The sequence below is a fragment of the Microcaecilia unicolor genome, chromosome 8 (assembly GCF_901765095.1).
Source record: "Microcaecilia unicolor chromosome 8, aMicUni1.1, whole genome shotgun sequence".
NCBI classification, from domain to species: Eukaryota; Metazoa; Chordata; class Amphibia; order Gymnophiona; family Siphonopidae; genus Microcaecilia; species Microcaecilia unicolor.
Genome location: NC_044038.1, coordinates 152,059,399 through 152,078,037, shown reverse-complemented (window position 1 = coordinate 152,078,037; position 18,639 = coordinate 152,059,399).

The following is an 18,639-nucleotide window of genomic DNA, read 5'->3' as shown; positions in this document are numbered from 1 at the left end:
GGCTTCTAAATGTGTAAAGTCCCTTTGAATAGAGGCCTGTTTATATCTGGTCATAGAGGGGGTTATTTTATGAAGTAATTTTCATGCAAAGTTTCAACAAGCATAAAAGTTAACAAATTCCAACAGACTTAAGAATACACATATTGACATGATGGTATATACTTTGCCGATAGCATGTACAGGGGTAGAGTTTGGGCATAGTGCCGGGAGAGTTTGCAGGTGCACACTTAGATTATAAAATATGGCCATTTGTGCCCTTAAAAAATCACCCTCACAGTATTCAGAACCAGCAATGCCAGTTAAACTGAGCTATTTGTCTGATTTGTTTATTAATACTTAAGGAATGTTCCACTAAAGCAGTCTTTCTGTCTTGTAGAAATGTTAGTAATGTTGTATTCAGTGGTGTGCTGGAGCCGGCTCGCACCGGCTCGCAAGAGCCGGTTGTTAAATTTACTGGCATCTTGCGAGCCGGTTGTTGGCCCGTGCGAGCCGGCTCGCCTCTGCTCCCCCGCTCGTCCATCTTCTGTCTGCCCTCTGCAGATCTGCCGATAGTAGCCCTGGTTTCCTTCTTGCGCCACCGCCCTGCCTTTAAAATTGTTATTTTCCCTCGAGGCGCGCCAGAGTTGAAGCGAAGGCAGCAGGCTCAGCTCGGTTCTAGCCTTCGTTCCGTTTCTTCACATCATGGCTCCGCCCTCACACAAACAGGAAATATGTCAGGCGAGGGCGGAGCCATGATGCGAAGGAACAGAACGAAGGCTGGAACCGAGCTGAGCCTGCTGCCTTTGCTTCAACGCTGGCGCGCCTCGAGGGAAAATAACAATTTTAAAGGCAGGGCGGCGGGGCAAGAAGGAAACCAGGGCTACTATCGGGGAGCACAGCTGCAGAGGGCAGACGGAAGATGGATGACCAGGGGAGTGGGGAGGGCTGGAAGAAAGCAGATGGAGGAGAGGAGGGCAGGGGGGAGACAAGGGTTGCTGGACATGGGTGGGTGGATGGAGGGCAGGGGAGAGGAGGGTTGCTGGACATGGGTGGGTGGATTGAGGGCAGGGGAGAGGAGGGTTGCTGTACATGGGTAGGTGGATGGAGGGCAGGGGAAGGGAGGGTTGCTGGACATGGGTGGATGCAGGGCAGGGGGGAGAGGAGGGTTGCTGGACATGGGTGGATGGAGGGCAGGGGGGACAGGAGGGTCGCTGGACACGGGTGGATGGAGGTCAGGGGGGATAGGAGGGTCGCTGGACATGGGTGCATGGAGGGCAGGGGAGAGGAGGGTTGCTGGACATGGATGGAGGAGAGGGAAGGGAGAGAGAAGAAATGCTGGACATGAATGGAGGGGACGGAAGAGTGAGGGAGGAGATGAGAAGAGGGAAAAGGAAGAGAGGAGAAAAACTGCACATGGAGGAAGAAAATAGGCAGAAGCTGAGGACCAGAAATGAAGAAGGAAAGTAAATAAATAAATGGAAAGGAAGCCCTGGAAATGGAGTTAAGAGGACAGATAGCAGCAGAATCGGATACTGAGCCAGCATGAGCAGAAAAACAAAGTCACCAGACAACAAAGGTAGAAAAAAATCATTTTATTTTCATTATAGTGTTTGGAATATGTCCACTTTGAGAATCAGGTGCTCAACATTAAAAGTTTATTACTTATTTATGGCATTTTATCACACATTAAACATGAATTAGATTGCTCCCTCCCCCAGGCTCTCTCCCTGGCTATAGCCAGCTCTGCAATTTGGGGGGGGGGGGGCGCAGAGGTGGACGAGGGGCGCAGAGTTGGATGGGTGGGGGCGCAGAGGTGGACGGGGGGGGGGGGGCGCAGAGGTGGACCGGGGAGAGAGCCTGTTGTTAAACATTTACCAACACACCACTGGTTGTATTGTACTGAAAGATGTATAAAGTTTAATCTGAGATCTTCCTGGAGTATTTCCACATGATCTATGAGGTTCCTATGAAGGTCACTGGGTGAAAACCAAGAATCAAATTTACTGTGTCATGCATCCTACAGCTATCTTACACCTCTCTATTGTTTCATGTCCTTTCTAGAGGCTTCTAAGTAATTGCACAATAAAAAAAAGAAAACCTTTGCTATCTGGTTTTCAATTACTTGAAGGCACAGTTAGAAGAGTTGACTGACTCATCCACATTGCATAACTGTTTCATGTTTTTTTTAAGCTGGTTTAACAAACTTAGTCTCACCACACAATAGCAGATTAATTCAGCTGTGTCATTGTCAGTGTCATTAGCAGGGCCTTGTAGGCCGATGACTTGTCAGGAAAACTAGGTTTCTCGGAGAGTAATCATGATTGACAGAGAGCCAGTGGTATGCAGTGACATTCATGGTCAGGGATTCAGTAAATGCACCAGATATTAGTGTTGTGTGGGGATAATCAATGCAGCACACAGTCAGCTTCCCTCTCAGTCCTGGACCTCTCCCCCAGTCGGCCATACCCAGCTAGCTGTCTCTCCTATCTTCCCATCCCCAGCATTCTCTCTTAACTCTCTCAATTGCTCAGTTCAAGTAGTCTCTTTCTCATGGTTCAAACCAGCCCCCATCCCCTGCATTCACTCTTTCAGGAACATTCTGCCCCCTCCCCCCTTGACCCAGGACTCTGAGCAGTTTCTCTCTACAAAACCCCATCTCCAACAGTCACATTCTGCTTCTAATTTCTCTCATCTCAGCTGTCTCCCTCTCCACTCACACCTGCAGTCTCCTTCCCTCTCCCCATTTTCTTTCACTAGAAAGTCACTTTCTCCAGGGCTCCCAGTGTAACATCTCCTGCCCCTGCAGATGCAATAAAGGTGTTTTGGTGATCCCAACATAACACATCCCACTTCCACAAAAACACCACCACTAGTATCCCTTCCCCCCTCACTCTATCATTGTCCAGAAAAGCATCTCCCTTTACTTAATACGTTCTTATCTTTTATTATTAGTTATACTCATCTTTATATATCAAATATTACTTATTTAAGCTGAACACATCCTATATAATAATTCTCACCTCCAACATTCTGAGGCTGCCTGGAACCATTGTTTCCGCTGGAGGTGGTGTCCCTCATGTAGTAGATAATAGTGACGTCACACAACCCACACCAGATTGGCCAGTAGAAGGTGTTGGAATGTAATTGTATTTTACATGCATTGCCTGTCACCTATTATTTCTCTGTGATTACTCTGTGACCTCTGATGTGAATTACTTAGAGAGGTCACAGTGCTATGCAACTTCCTGTGGGGGTTAGACACAGTAGATGCAGCACATGGAGCACATGGAGCACATGGAGCTCATGATCTCTCCTAACCTGAGAGGATCTATGGTGGTGTGAGCATCCATTACCATCTAAGCACATGGAAGGAGCTGATAATACAAATGTATAGTAATATGTATATATAAGCCTGTCTGATTATAATCTAACTACAAACTGTGAGTAAACAGATGTTTTGTTACTTCAACTTTAAAGTGACTCAGCAGTGAATTATTCAGGGGTGTATGAGAGAGAGATGAAGAAAGAAATTAACATTTCTAAAGCTGAAGCTGTGTGTACTAAAATCTGCTAATTATTTACTACAAATAATCCAACAAAAGGGTTATGGGCCCAGGGCCAGGAATTGAAAAGAAGAGAAATATTACCAGGCAGAAAAAAAAGGCCACATTTTTCTCTTAAGTTTTAAAGGAAAGATTCAGTCTGTCTCTCTCTCCCCCCACACAGCAGACAGAAGGCTAAGAAAATGGCTGAGGGAAGAAATTCACCATTTTTCTATTCTCTCAAGGTGCCTAAATTAACTGAGTTTAATTATCAGCAGTGGGAACTAAGATTCATATGTCTCCTTCGAGCAAAAAGATTAAATATATGCTTAGACCAAGACAGAACAGATGAAAATATGGCTGAATGGGACAATGCAAACTATTATGTGAAGTGCATGCTTTTGGAAGCTCTCTCAGAGAAACAAGCCATATTAGTGGAGGGAAAAGATACACCAAAGGACATTTTATATAAACTGAGAACTATGTATGCAACTACATATGCAAAGCAGCAACCAATTTGGTTGGCAGAGTTGAATGAAACCAAATTAAGGGATAAAAGTAAATGTAATGATCACATTATGCATCTTATGTCTTCATTTCAAAAGCTAGAACTTTCAGGAATTCCCATGTGTGATGCATTGAAAAGAGCATTTCTTTTACCTCACTATCAAAGAAGTTTGATGTTTTTAGGTCTGTAAATGAGGCCATTGAAGGGCAATCTTTTGAACAGGCAACATCAAAACTAAGGCAGGAATGCATAATAAATGATTCTGAGGAGATGTGTTCTCAAAGCAAGTCAGAGAGAAATGAAACAAATTTCTTGGCAAAGAACAGAGGAAGGCGGAGCTATGGGAAAACTCCACCCAAGGGCAAGCTGATTTGCTACTCATGTGGAAAGGAGGGACATGTATCTAAATGGTGTAAGGAAACACAAAACACTCCCTCTAGCTCACCTAAGCCAATGGAACTAAAGAATTTTCAAACCAGGAAATGTATGAAGGACAAAGATAAACACAAGGGCTTTCTAATGGCAGAAAAATCTTTGACTATGGTAAATATGTTTCAATAGTTTTTATTGGTGACACATAGAAAAGCACAATCCATTTTAACATAGCTTGTTTCAATACAAAACAACAGAACTCAATAAAGTAACATTTCAAACTTAATACTTTCATGTAGCCATCCAGTATTTATAACTTTTCTCCCCTCCCCCTCCCCTTCCCCCCCCTCCCTCTCCCTCCTCCCTTCTTGTATCCCCCTCTAATATGTCTCCTCCCGTGTACCCCCTTGAAATATACTATTAATCATAGTTTATTAAGAATTAGACTTCTTCCCCGTTGTGTTAACTTGGCCAAGTAAGGATTCCAAATCCCAAGAAATCGCAGCTTACGTTTATAAGACCCTCTGGCCTCTTGCACTTCCCAAGTGAGTACCTGATGTATTTGATTTCGCCAATGCCAATATTCTGGTTTGTTCTGTGAGGTCCATTGCTGCAAAATACATTTTCTTGCAATTAAGCAAAGTTTACGGCATAGCAAAGCTTCACTTGTTCTGAACCCATGAAAAGCATCCGGGCAATCAAGCACTACTTGAGCAGGTGTACCCTGTATACAATTTGGCATCATGAGAGAAAGAAAAGCCACCACCCTCTTCCAAAAACATCTTATATGCGGGCATCCCCAAAACCCATGATATAGAGAATTGTCGGCTAGGTTACACTTCAAACAAGTGGGCGTCCTTATTCCCCCCGCACGGTAGAGCTGCACTTGCGAAAAGTATGCTCTATGTATAACTCTGTACGCACACTCCCTATACCCTGCACCAGTAATTAAGTGTGTTACATTCTTAAGATGTGCTGCTATATCCCATGATGTTAAATCTTGGCCTACATCTACCTCCCAACGCCTCTTAAGCTGAGCTAGATCTTTCCCAGGTACTAGGGACCAAATTTTCTTTTGCAAATTCGAGATGGAGGGAGCCTCATTTGAAACTTCAGCAAAAAAGTTTAAAATTTTTTCTCCCAAACGGATTTGAAGTGACACCTTATTAAGAGAATTAACATAGTGTTTCAACTGACAATGTGCAAAGGTGTCACCCCATCGAATTAATTCTTGAGGGATCAGATGATTTAAGAGTTGAAGCTCTCCTGTGTGGCTTACCACTGTCTCCAGACTGCTAAAGCCCTGTGCCTCCCAACGCGCAAAAACTGAATTTTCCTGACCGGGTCCAAACATCGGATTCCCTCTAATCGTTAAGAGTTCCGACACCAGAGGGTCCCCTCCCAGAAGTTTCCCCAAAAACCTCCATGCATCTCGTACCGGTCCCAACAGAACAGAGTTACCTCTCAGTTGTGCCAATGATGGACCATCCCCATGCAGCAGCGAGACCAAATGAAATGGTTTAAACAATTCCCTTTCTATGCCCAATGGTGTGTGATATTCAGAAAGACAAATCCAATCGCGTACCTGTCTCAAGTTACATGCTATGTTATAGAATTTAATATTGGGCAGTCCTATACCACCTTGTTTCCATCCCCCCAATAGTAAGGGCAACCGTATCTTTGCCTTTTTATAAGCCCAACAAAACCTCGTCACCAATCTATAGAACAATCGTATATCTTTCTGTACTAATTTTATTGGCAATGTTTGCATGACATATAGCCATCTAGGAAGAATTACCATGCGTATCAAGCACAGTCGTCCTGACAGTGACAGTGTCAACGCCCTCCAGGCGTCCAACTGCTGTCTTGTTTTCTCTAGCAGCCATTGCATGTTGGATCTTTGTATATCCCCTGTCCTTGTAGTCAACAGGACCCCCAAATATCGAAAAGAGCCCTCCACCCAACGTAAGGGAAACTGTCCCACCCATGTACTACGGGTCTCTGCTGTTATAGCCAGTGCCTCTGATTTGTCATGATTAATTTTAAATCCTGAGTATGTTCCAAATTCTAAGAATATTTCCAATAAGTCTGCCAGTGATTCCCGAGGCTTAGTGAGCACCACTAGCAGATCATCAGCAAAGGCTGCCACTTTAAATTCTTGATCGCCAAACTTCACCCCACTAACTGACGCACATGAGTAGATATCACGGATCAGAGGATCCATGTATAGTGCAAAAAGTAAGGGTGAAAGTGGGCAGCCTTGACGAGTTCCCCGCTGTATTTGAAATACTTCGGATTGCAACCCATTCACCCACAATCTAGCCAGCGGTGCCTCATATAAAACTGTTATCGCCCTCGTAAACCACCCCTGAAATCCATATTTTCCTAGGACAGAAAACAAAAAAGGCCACTCCACTCGATCAAATGCTTTTTCAGCATCAAAGCTGATCATAATAGCTGGGTCACCCGTGTTCTCTAGACGTTCTAGGGAAGCTAAGATACATCTAAGATTCCTAGTTACCGACCTTCCCTGAACAAACCCCACCTGTGCCTCGTGTATAATACCTGGGAGTACGCGTCTCAACCTATTCGCCAAGATCTTTGCAAAAAGCTTAACCTCGTGGTTAAGAAGCAAGATTGGCCTATAAGATGTTACTAGGGTGTGATCTCTTTTAGGTTTAGGCAATACTATTATTTGAGCTAAATTGAGATGTTTTGGCATCTGACCACACTCTACCCAGGAATTAAACGCTGCAGTTAAAGGTAAAACTATAGAATCCCCCAATACTTTGTAAAATTCTGCTCTTAATCCATCCGGGCCCGGAGCTTTACCAAGCTTGCAGCTTCCTATGGCCCAGCTCACCTCATCGCTACTAATAGGAGCATTCAAGAATTTACATTCTTCCTGTGATATATGTGGTAGCGAGACATTTTCTAAATAAAGGGCTTCGCTAATTCCACTCTCATCTCCTGGCTTATACAGTTGTCGGAAAAATTTCTGAAAAACATCTCTTATTTCCTCATCTGCGTGACATAATTTACCCGCATCATCTCTAATAGTTAAGATATGTCTAGATACACTCTTAGAATTAATCAATTTCGCAAGCATTTTGCCCCCTTTATTCCCATGTCTATAAAGTTGAAATTTGTAATATGCCTGCGACTTAACCGCCCTATCATGCAGTAAAGTATTCAGCGCAGTCTGAGCACTTATTATGTCAAGTCTGTTCTGAGAAGTAGGCTGTTTCCCAAATTTTCTCCGTAAACCAGCTAGGTGTTTTTCCAGGCGTAAGATTTCATTATCTCTGGCTTTCTTATGGTGACTAACGTAACTGATTATGTCCCCCCTTAGTACCGCTTTTGCAGCTTCCCAAAATAAACCAGCCCTATCTTTCATCTCGTCGTTATTATGTGAATAGTCTTTCCATTTATTTACAAGGAACTCCTCAAATTTCCCGTCTTTGTAAAGATAGCTAGGGAAGGACCAACCTCTTCCCTTTCTCCCTTGGGTCCCCCCTTTCCATGTCATCGACACTACTGCATGATCCGAAATTATACACGGGCCAATCTCCGCTTCAACTACATCTGAGAAGCTTGCACGTGAGGCTAGCAAGTAGTCAATCCTAGAATGAGTCTCATGTGCTCTGGACTGATGTGTATATTCCCTGTCTGATGGATGGAGGACTCGCCATACATCTATCAGGTCCAACATTGAGCAGAAATCTGGCAATCCCCTCATTTTCGTTACCCCTTGCCCTGCCGGGGGGCTTGATTTATCCATCTGAGGATTCCAAGCCGTATTAAAGTCTCCCCCTAGTACCAAAGGTATAGTTTCAATTTGGGACAAAATTGTAATTAAATTTTTATAGAATTTTTGGTCAAGTTGGTTTGGTGCATATATACTACCCAGGAGCAACTGTTGTCTGTTTACTGTTGCTCGGCAGAAAATAAAACGACCTTCTGGGTCTTTCACAATGTTGTTAATTTGCAATGCCACCCCTTTTCTGAATAAAATGGCTACACCTCTTTTCCGTCCCACTGCCGCTGAGGCCACACAGTCCCCGACCCACCATTTTGCTAGTTTGGCGTGTTCATTATCTGTCAGATGCGTCTCCTGCAGAAGCACAATATCTGCCTTAATACGTTGTAAATACTGCAATATTTTAGATCTTTTTATGGGGGAGTGAATACCCCCCACATTCCACGTAACTATCTTAACCATGCTCCTTACAAAAGAATATTACTTGACCCCTCTTATTTAACATCGTGCCTGAGGGGAAACCTGCCCAGCCTCTGGTCCCCCCCCTCCAGGATTTCAAAGTTTTCATCAATATATGCCTCATATTAAGTCGCTTCTGCAAATGATTCAGTCCTAATCTTCTTATCTGGTACACATTACTAAATATCCCACCTATCCCCCTTCCCGTCCCTCCCCAATACTTCCCCTCCCAAATCCCCTTCATTCCCCTACTATCCCTCTGCGAGATCTTAGTCACTATTGACGCCTCCCCCTCACCCCGCAACCAACCAACCAACCTGAACATAAATGTGAGCCCTTCAATTAAACCAGAACATTGGCTCACCCCCTCAAACATTCCACTTCACTTATTGTGCAAAATATATTCTGCAAGGAACCTCCCATAGATCCCGCTTTACCTAATTTAGCAGGTGTAATAATTTTTAACCTTTTTATCAGGACTCTCGCTCTCCCCGACTTAAGCCAGAGTGAGCGTGAGTGAGCAAACGTCATGTCTCAATACCTGCAACTCTGCAAACTTTGATCGCCATTAATTTTCTTAAACCTTTTCATGGCGACCAATACATTATATTTATAAATCCAAAACAAATTAAACATTTTATAACCTCTCATCTCACTACCATTGCTTTGTTAATAATGAACATTCATTCTGCAAACGTCCAATCTCAAATTGAACCTGTCAGCCTCCTGCTATCCCAGTAAGAGATGTTTTCTCCTGATCCCTCGTGGAGGCGCATACATTGCTACCTTCCATCAGCAGAATGGTTACATCAAGCTGAAATATTTGTTGCCCCTGTTATTCAAGGGGTCGTCATTAAGGTAGTGTCCAACCATTATTTTGCCAGCCAGCTTGAAGCCCAGTATTAAATAAATGGACTATAAGGCTCTGTTTCACTCTGTTTAAGCTGGGGGGTGGTTCACATTCTAGTAGATAATATTAGACCAGTAGGCAATCCATGATTTTCATCAGAACCAAATTAATCCAACCATTTCTTTTGCCCCTCTCCACTGCTTCTGTACTCTTTGCCACCACCAGCCCCCATGCCTCGTCCACAGCAAGAGAAGGCCAGCAATCAAACAACTTTCCAAACTTCCACTTTGAGAGCCTATCAGCCGCTAAGACTCTGCCAGTAATTGGTGCTCATTAAGCTTTTTCTCAGCCTCTGTTGCTGTCTGAAAGGTCTGCCAGCGATCTTGCACTTGCACCCGCAGTTTCGCGGGAAATTGTAGAGCAAACTTTATCTTTTTTTCCGCCAACTTGGAACATATGGGGTGAAATTTTCTCCTCTGTTCCTGTACTGCTTGGGTATAATCCTGAAAAATCAGTATATTTTGTCCTCCGTACTTCAATGAATCTCTACGTATCTTAAAGCCCTGAAGAATCTCCAACTTATGTTTGTAGTTTAAGATTTTTGCCACTATTACCCTGGGCCTGGCATTTATCTCCAGTTTCCTTCCCACGCGGTGTGCGCGCTCAATTACCAACGGGCCCGCCGAATCCGTCAATGCCAGCTCTTTTGTCAACCAAGTCTCCAGCCATGGCTCCAGATTGCGCTCCGGCAATTGTTCCGTAAGTCCCACAATGCGAACATTATTCCTTCGCGATCTGCTTTCCAAATCTTCAAGTTTTAGCCCCTGTTCTCTCAGTTGTTGTTGTAAGTTTCGCAAGTCGGGGCCATAACTGCGTGTGTCGTCTTCAATTGCAGAGACTCGCGTTTCTAAATCACTTGTTCGCGTTCCCAGACCGTCCAATGCCATTTGGAGATTATCTAGTTTATCATTTAGCGCTGTCCATTTCAGAGCCCAAGCGCTCGTCATTGCGCCGGTCAGCTGGGAGAGCTGCTGTTCCGTAAAACTCGATCCCGCCGCTTCCGGGCCTACCTCCGCCATCTTGCCCTCTGCGGTGCTCGCCTTGTTTTTTCCCCCTATTAGCCAGCCGTGGGTCATTACTGTTGGCGATTTCGCGAAGTATTTTTCCATACGCTTTTGCTGCTTAGCTCAGCGAATTTTGAAGGGCTTTTACGTGTTAAAATAGTCTGCTTGCGGGGTGAGGGTCCCGGAGCCGAGGCACCACGCTGCTAGCTCAGCTCATGACGTCACGTGACCCCCTGACTATGGTAAATAATAATTCAAATGAAAGTACTTGGATTTTGGATTCAGGGAGCACATGCCATTTAACCAATTGTAAGGATTTCTTTCAGGAAATGTGTCCAGAGGAAGGTATTCTTAAAACTGCAAACGCAGGGACTGCTAAGATCCAAGCAAAAGGTATTGGATTCTTAAAATGCAAAGTGTCTAATGAAGTTAAAGAAATTCCTGTAAGTGATGTCTTGTATATTCCCCAAGCAGTTTGCAATATGCTTAGTGTATCTACATTAGATAAGAAGGGATTTGCGATTCATTTTGAAAACAGTAAGTGCACAATCTCTAAAAATGATGAAGTGTATGCTGAAGCTTTATGCATAATGATGTTTATAACTGAGCATTTCAGGTGAAGCCTCACATATGGCGCAAGTAAGGAAGAATGATGGTAAATGTAGTCTGGAAATCTGGCACCGCCGCCTGGGACATCGTGATTCTAAGGTGATCCAGGATCTTTACAGTAAGCAACTGGCCACCGGCATTCAGATAAGTGCAGATGCTGGTAAAATGGAGAAATGCATAGACTGTGTTACTCAAAAAGGTGTGAGACCCTCATTTCCTGCATACACAGGAAATAGGAGTAATAAAGTGCTGGACTTAATACACAGTGACTTATGTGGACCGTTTAATATCCCATCATTGGGAAATAACAGATTTGTGCTAATATTCTTGGATGATTTCTCTAGATATTGTGTGGCCTATTTGCTGAAAGAGAAAAGTCAAGTCACAGACATGCTGAAGAAATACGTAGCCATGGTGAGCAATAAATTTGAAAGAAAACCAAAGGTTCTTCAGACCGACAATGGTGGTGAGTTCACTTCACAAAGCATGCGCACATTTCTAGAACAAGAAGGCATTCAGCATATCACAACAGTAGCTTATACACCAGAGCAAATTCTGTTGCAGAGAGAAAATTTAGGTCACTTGTGGAAATGACCAGATGTATGCTGTCAGATAGCAATCTCCCTAAAAGACTATGGGGGGAAGCCATTCTCACAGCAGTGTACCTACAAAACAGAATGCCAACTAAAGGCGCTGAGCGCACACCACATGAGACATGGCATGGTAGGAAGCCAAACCTGTCACACATAAGAACATTTGGAAGTACAGCATATGCTCATGTACCAAAGCAAAGAAGGCATAAGCTGGATTCCACAACAGAAAGGGGCATTTTAGTTGGCTATGCTCCAGGACACAAAGGATATAGAATTTTGAATCTGAAAACTGGCATTGTTGGCATAAGACATGTTACATATTTGATGAAAACAAAAGGGTTGATAAAGGCTGGATTATCCCAGATGAGCCTTATCATCCAGATATGAAACTAGAACCATAATAGACATGCCAGTGTATATAAATGCCATACCAAGGCAGATGTCTGAAAGCAACTCATCTGTATCTAACGAGGAACAGGCAGAGGAAGCAGACACAGAAAGGATCATTGAAGAAGACAGTACAGTTGGAGAAGGGGAATCAATTGGAGAAGGACTCTCAGATTTAGAGGATGCGGAAAGGTCAGACCAACCTGTTGTCAGACGCTCATCCAGGGAAAACAAAGGTGTTCCACCCCCAAGACTGTCTTACCTAACAAAGTCAGCAGAAGCTCAAGAGCCCTTAACATGGGATGAGATTGAGAAAATGTCAGCAGAAGAAGCTGCTGAATGGCATAAAGCTGCACAAGAAGAAATTGATGCATTGGATAAAAATAATACTTGGATTCTTACAAAATTACCTCCTGGCAAGAAAGCTATAGGATGCAAATGGGTATTCAAGTTAAAAAGGAATGCACAAGGAAAAGTGGAAAGGTATAAAGCCAGACTAGTGGCAAAGGGATATCTTCAAAAATATGGAGAAGATTTTGATGAAGTGTTTGCACCTGTAGTGAAACACACGACAATAAGAACACTTCTGAGCATTGCAGTCTCAAAAGGCATGCAAGTCAACCACATTGATGTGAAAACAGCGTTTCTTCATGGAGAAATAACTGAAGACTTGTACATGGAACAACCAACAGGTTTCATAAATACAAAACAAAGACAGCTAGTGTGTAAATTAAACAAAGGTCTTTATGGATTAAAGCAAAGTGAAAATGTTGGAATGAAAAATTGCATGAAATATTGACAAATTTAGGATTTAAGCAAGGTGAAGCAGATAATGCTTGTACACTAGGTGCACAAATGGACAATATGCATACATTTTAGCTTTTGTTGATGATCTGCTCATTGCAAGCAAAAGTGAGCAAGAGTACAAGGACATTGTAAAATGTTTAAACCTCAATGTTGAGATAAAAGAACTTGGTAATGTGTCATACTATCTTGGTATAGAAATTGAGAAACAAAATGATGGTTCTTATCTTCTAAGCCAGAAGCAGAAAATAAATGAGCTTATTGAAAGTTTAGGTATGCAAGATGCCCAAGTTGTAAGCACTCCCATGATCACTGATTTTCTGAAGGATGAAACAGTAAGAGAACCTTTACCAGATAACATCCAATATAGATCAGCCATAGGTAAGCTTTTATATCTAGCTACCACATACAGGGCTGATATAGCAAATGCAGTAGGAATTTTGAGCAGAAGGGTCAGCTCACCTACCAAATCAGATTGGACTGCAGTTAAAAGGATGGTAAGGTATTTAAAGGGTACCATTGATTGTAAATTAAAGATTTCAGCCAATAGTAATCCAAAACTAATATGTTACTGTGATTCAGATTGGGCAGGGGATCATTCTGATTATAAATCCACAAGTGGATATGTGTTTATGTATGGAAATGTACAAATTTCATGGGCCAGTCATAAACAAAGTATTGTGAGTTTGTCTTCTACAGAAGCTGAATACGTGGCCGTATCGGAAGCGTGCAGAGAACTGATGTGGATTGAAAAACTGTTGCTGGATTTTGGAATAGCTGAAAAGAGACCAATCCAGATAATGGAAGATAATCAGAGCTGCATCCGACTGTCACAGAATGACAAGGTTCAGTCACGCACCAAGCACATCGCAACGAAATACCACAACGTGCGAGAGTTGGCAAAAGAAGGGGTCATCAGTCTACACTATTGTCACACCAGTGAGATGACAGCTGACATCATGACCAAACCGTTACCCAGAGAACATTTTGTGAATCTGCGTATAAAGCTTGGACTTTGTATGAATAAATAATTGCATGACAGTTATGCATGAGAAGGGGTTTGTTGGAATGTAATTGTATTTTACATGCATTGCCTGTCACCTATTATTTCTCTGTGATTACTCTGTGACCTCTGATGTGAATTACTTAGAGAGGTCACAGTGCTATGCAACTTCCTGTGGGGGTTAGACACAGTAGATGCAGCACATGGAGCACATGGAGCTCATGATCTCTCCTAACCTGAGAGGATCTATGGTGGTGTGAGCATCCATTACCATCTAAGCACATGGAAGGAGCTGATAATACAAATGTATAGTAATATGTATATATAAGCCTGTCTGATTATAATCTAACTACAAACTGTGAGTAAACAGATGTTTTGTTACTTCAACTTTAAAGTGACTCAGCAGTGAATTATTCAGGGGTGTATGAGAGAGAGATGAAGAAAGAAATTAACATTTCTAAAGCTGAAGCTGTGTGTACTAAAATCTGCTAATTATTTACTACAAATAATCCAACAGAAGGGAGAGGGGCGGAGCCACGATACAGGGAGCAGCGAATCAGCACAACACTGGGAATGCACAGCAGCAGGAACAGAAGCCTCTCTCACACAGTTACTCTCACATACCAGGGGCGTAGCCAGACATCCAATTTTGGGTGGGCCTGGGCCCAAGATGAGTGGGCAGAAAACCCCACCCCATCCCACAGGTGATTTGGTCTCTCCTTCTCTTGCCAGCATGCCATATGGTCTCTCAAACACCCCCCTTTCCCGCATACCTTTTAGTTTTAAACAGTTTTTTATTGAACAATCAATAAAACATTACAATCTTAAAGTTGTGTATCATGTTCATTTTTCCCTTCATTAAAGAATGTCTCGTCCCATTTATGTCACAACAATGTCATTTCTCCAAGTACCTTGGTTCCCCAAACTATTTCCCATCACCAGAACATTAATGCAGCAAAGTAATGATGGAAAAATACCTCACAGTCCTGTCCCCAGCTACTTCCATAGGCTCACATGAGCCATCTTCTACTAATATTATTAACCCCTCTTCAACAAATAAACGAGAATTCTTACTTCTAATGTTAACCATCTTCCAAGAATCTTAAACTTGTCAATTCCTTCCCCCCTCTCTCCCATAACCCTTCCCCTCCCCTTCCCCCCCTTTCCCAAGGTCAGTTCTCTAAAAGCTGGGTGTGGCTGTCACCAGGTATAATAAGGTACACTCTATCAAAGGCCCCCTAATTGGTTGAGAACTGCACTGCGTGCTCTTGGGGCCAAAACTTGTATATAACATTTCCAAATTAAGTAAAACTCCTTTTGTCTCTTAACTTTCCATTGCACGTCTCGCAGCTCCATTAGCAATAACGCATGGACTCTATTGCGCCACTGCCAATATGTGGGAGCCTCTTTTTTAACCCAATTGGCCAGAATACATTTTTTACCTATTAGAAACGCTCTATACAACAGTAAATTATGATAGACAGCACCAGAAACCCCCAGCGCCTCCTCCCCCAACAACACACTCTCTGGTCTCAGTGGTATGTGTTTATTCAGTATGTATTCCATAAAAGTACCCACCCTTATCCAAAAGCGCTTTATCTCTGGGCAGTCCCACATGGCATGAAAGTATGTGCATTGTGGCCCTCCGCACTTGTCACATTGTGGTGATTCCACCCCTCCCATTTTATATAATCGAAACTTGGAGGTATATGCTCGGAATAGCACTCTACCCTGACATTCCCTAAGGTCCGCGTTGCTTATTCTCTTTGGTATCTGTCGCATGCTTCTCAATAATCTTTGTGTAGTGATTTCTTTTTGTAAATCCTCTGACCACTTCCCCATCAAGTGCGCCAGCGTTCTCTGTGTAGTATTTTGCATTAGCCTTTTATGTAGTAGTGAGATAGAGATTGCCTCCTCATTGGGCATTTCAAAAAGGTTTTCTAGCATGGTAAGCACGTCTATAACAAGTGATTGATGTGGGATACTGGCAATGTAATGTGAAATCTGATGGTATGCAAATTTGTCCATCCACATTAAATCTCCCATTCCCAGAGAATCCAAATTTATGATATTCCCTTCAGAGTCCACTATCCAGCTTATAATCGAAAGACAAAAACGCCTATATTGCGACCTAAATCGGGAGATAGGCGTTTATCTCCCAAAAACGAATAACGCGGTATAATCGAAAGCCGAACTTGGACGTTTTCAACTGCACTCCATCGCGGAAGCGTACAAAGTTGACGGGGGTGTGTTGAAGGCGTGGTGAAGGCGGAACTGGGGCGTGGTTATCGGCCGATCAGAGATGGGCGCCTTTCGCCGATAATGGAAAAAAAATATGCGTTTTTAACGAGAATTTAGGGCACTTTTCCTGGACCCTGTTTTTCCCACGAATAAGGCCCCAAAAAGTGCCCTAAATGACCAGATAACCACTGGAGGGAATCGGGGATGACCTCCCCTGACTCCCCCAGTGGTCACAAACCCCCTCCCACCACAAAATATGCTGTTTCACAACTGTTTATTTTCACCCTCAGATGTCATACCCACCTCCCTGGCAGCAGTATGCAGGTCACTGGAGCAGTTATTAGGGGGTGCAGTGGACTTCAGGCAGGTGGACCCAGGCCCATCCCTCCCCTACCTGTTACAATTGTGCTGCTTAATGCTTATTAGTCATCCAACCCCCCAAACCCACTGTACCCACATGTAGGTGCCCCCCTTCACCCCTTAGGGCTATAGTAATGGCGTAGACTTGTGAGCAGTGGGTTTTGACTGGGATTTGGGGGGCTCAACACACAAGGGAAGGGTGCTATGCACCTGGGAGCTCTTTTACCTTTTTTTTTTGTTTTTGTAAAAGTGCCCCCTAGGGTGCCCGGTTGATGTCCTGGCATGTGAGGGGGGACAGTGCACTACGAATCCTGGCCCCTCCCACGAACAAATGCCTTGGATTTATTCGTTTTTGAGTTGGGCGCTTTCATTTTCCATTATCACTGAAAAACAAAAACGTCCAGCTCACAAATTGTCGAATAAAACATGGACAAACATGGTCTATTTTTTTCGAAAATACGGTTCGGTCTGCCCCTTCATGGACCCGTTCTCGGAGATAAACGCCCATGGAGATAGACGTTTTCGTTCAATTATGCCCCTCTATGTCTTGTAAGAGGATTATCCCTTTTTGTGCCCATCGTTTGAATCTTGGACTTTCTATACCTGGTAGAAACTCTCCATTCCCTATAGGTAAAAGTCTGCTCTGGTGTTCATCAAACAACCATAACCGACTCAGTTCTTTCCATACCATTCTAAGGGGACTGATCACTATATTCCTACGTAGGTGCGCTGGCAATGTGGTTAACCGTGCCTGCAAAACAAATTGTAGTTTCAAGGGATGGACCCAATCCTCTTCCAGTTCCCTCGGAGTATAATATGAGGTTCCCAACATCCAATCCCCTATATGTCTTAGCAAACATGCTTTATTATATTGCCGTAAATCCAAGACCCCAAATCCCCCTCTATCCCATGGATCCATCATATTTTGCCAGCCTATCTGTGGTCGCCTTTTATGCCAGAAAAATTTGGAGAGCAGGCCCATCAACTTTTTCCAATCCCTTTTAGTCAGATAAATTGGCAAAATCTGAAAACAGTAAAGCCACCTTGGGAAAAGTATCATATTGAACAACGAAATCCTCCCAGATAGTGATATTGGCAAATTATCCCACTTCTCTAGCATTTGTTTCGTGTGTGCAAATAATCGAGACACATTTAGTTGATATAGGTGTACTGGATCTCCTGGCAACTGCACTCCAAGGTACAGAAACGAGCGATCCGTTCTCCTAAAAGGACAATTTAATTGTGTCCACTCTTCATCTGACATCCACAATGATTGTACTTCAGATTTATCTAAATTTAGGCAAAATCCTGAGAAATCCCCATATTCTTTAAATATTTCCAAAAGAGCTAGCAGCGACTCCTTTGGGCTCTGAAGGATGACCAAAAGATCATCCGCAAAGGCAGAAATTTTAAATTGCTCGTTGCCTAGGCAGACTCCCCGCACAGTCTCGATGCCTGTGATGCCCCGGATTAAAGGGTCCAACACCAATACAAACAATAAAGGTGAGAGGGGGCATCCCTGTCTTGTTCCTCTAGCTATAGGAAACTGGCAGGAAGTCTCTCCATTCACCGACACCTCTGCCACTGGGTTCTTATATATTGTGTGTATGGCCCTCTTAAAAAATCCTCCAATTCCGTAAGTCTCCAAGACTGCAAACATGAAGTCCCACCTCACTCTATCAAACGCTTTATGCGCATCAAAGCTGATAAGTAGTGAGGGGGTACTCCCATACTTTGCCTGTTCCAATGCTAGCAGTATTTTTCTCAAGTTCTTTGCCACTGAACGTTCTCGTATAAATCCCACCTGCGGATCTAGCACCAATTGTGGAAGAAACCTAGCCAGCCTATTAGCTAAGATCTTTGCAAATAATTTAGCCTCAAATGCTAGTAAAGATATAGGCCTATAAGATTCGGCTCGGCTCGGGTCTTTTCCTGGCTTTAGTATAACAATTATCTGCGCCGTCCTCAATGAACTCGGCATTTCTCCTCTGTGCACATGGGAATTGAATACCATGGCCATACAAGATGCAATATCCTCCACTAGAATTTTATACCACTCTGCCGTAAATCCATCTACCCCAGGTGATTTATATAGGGAGCTAGCTCTT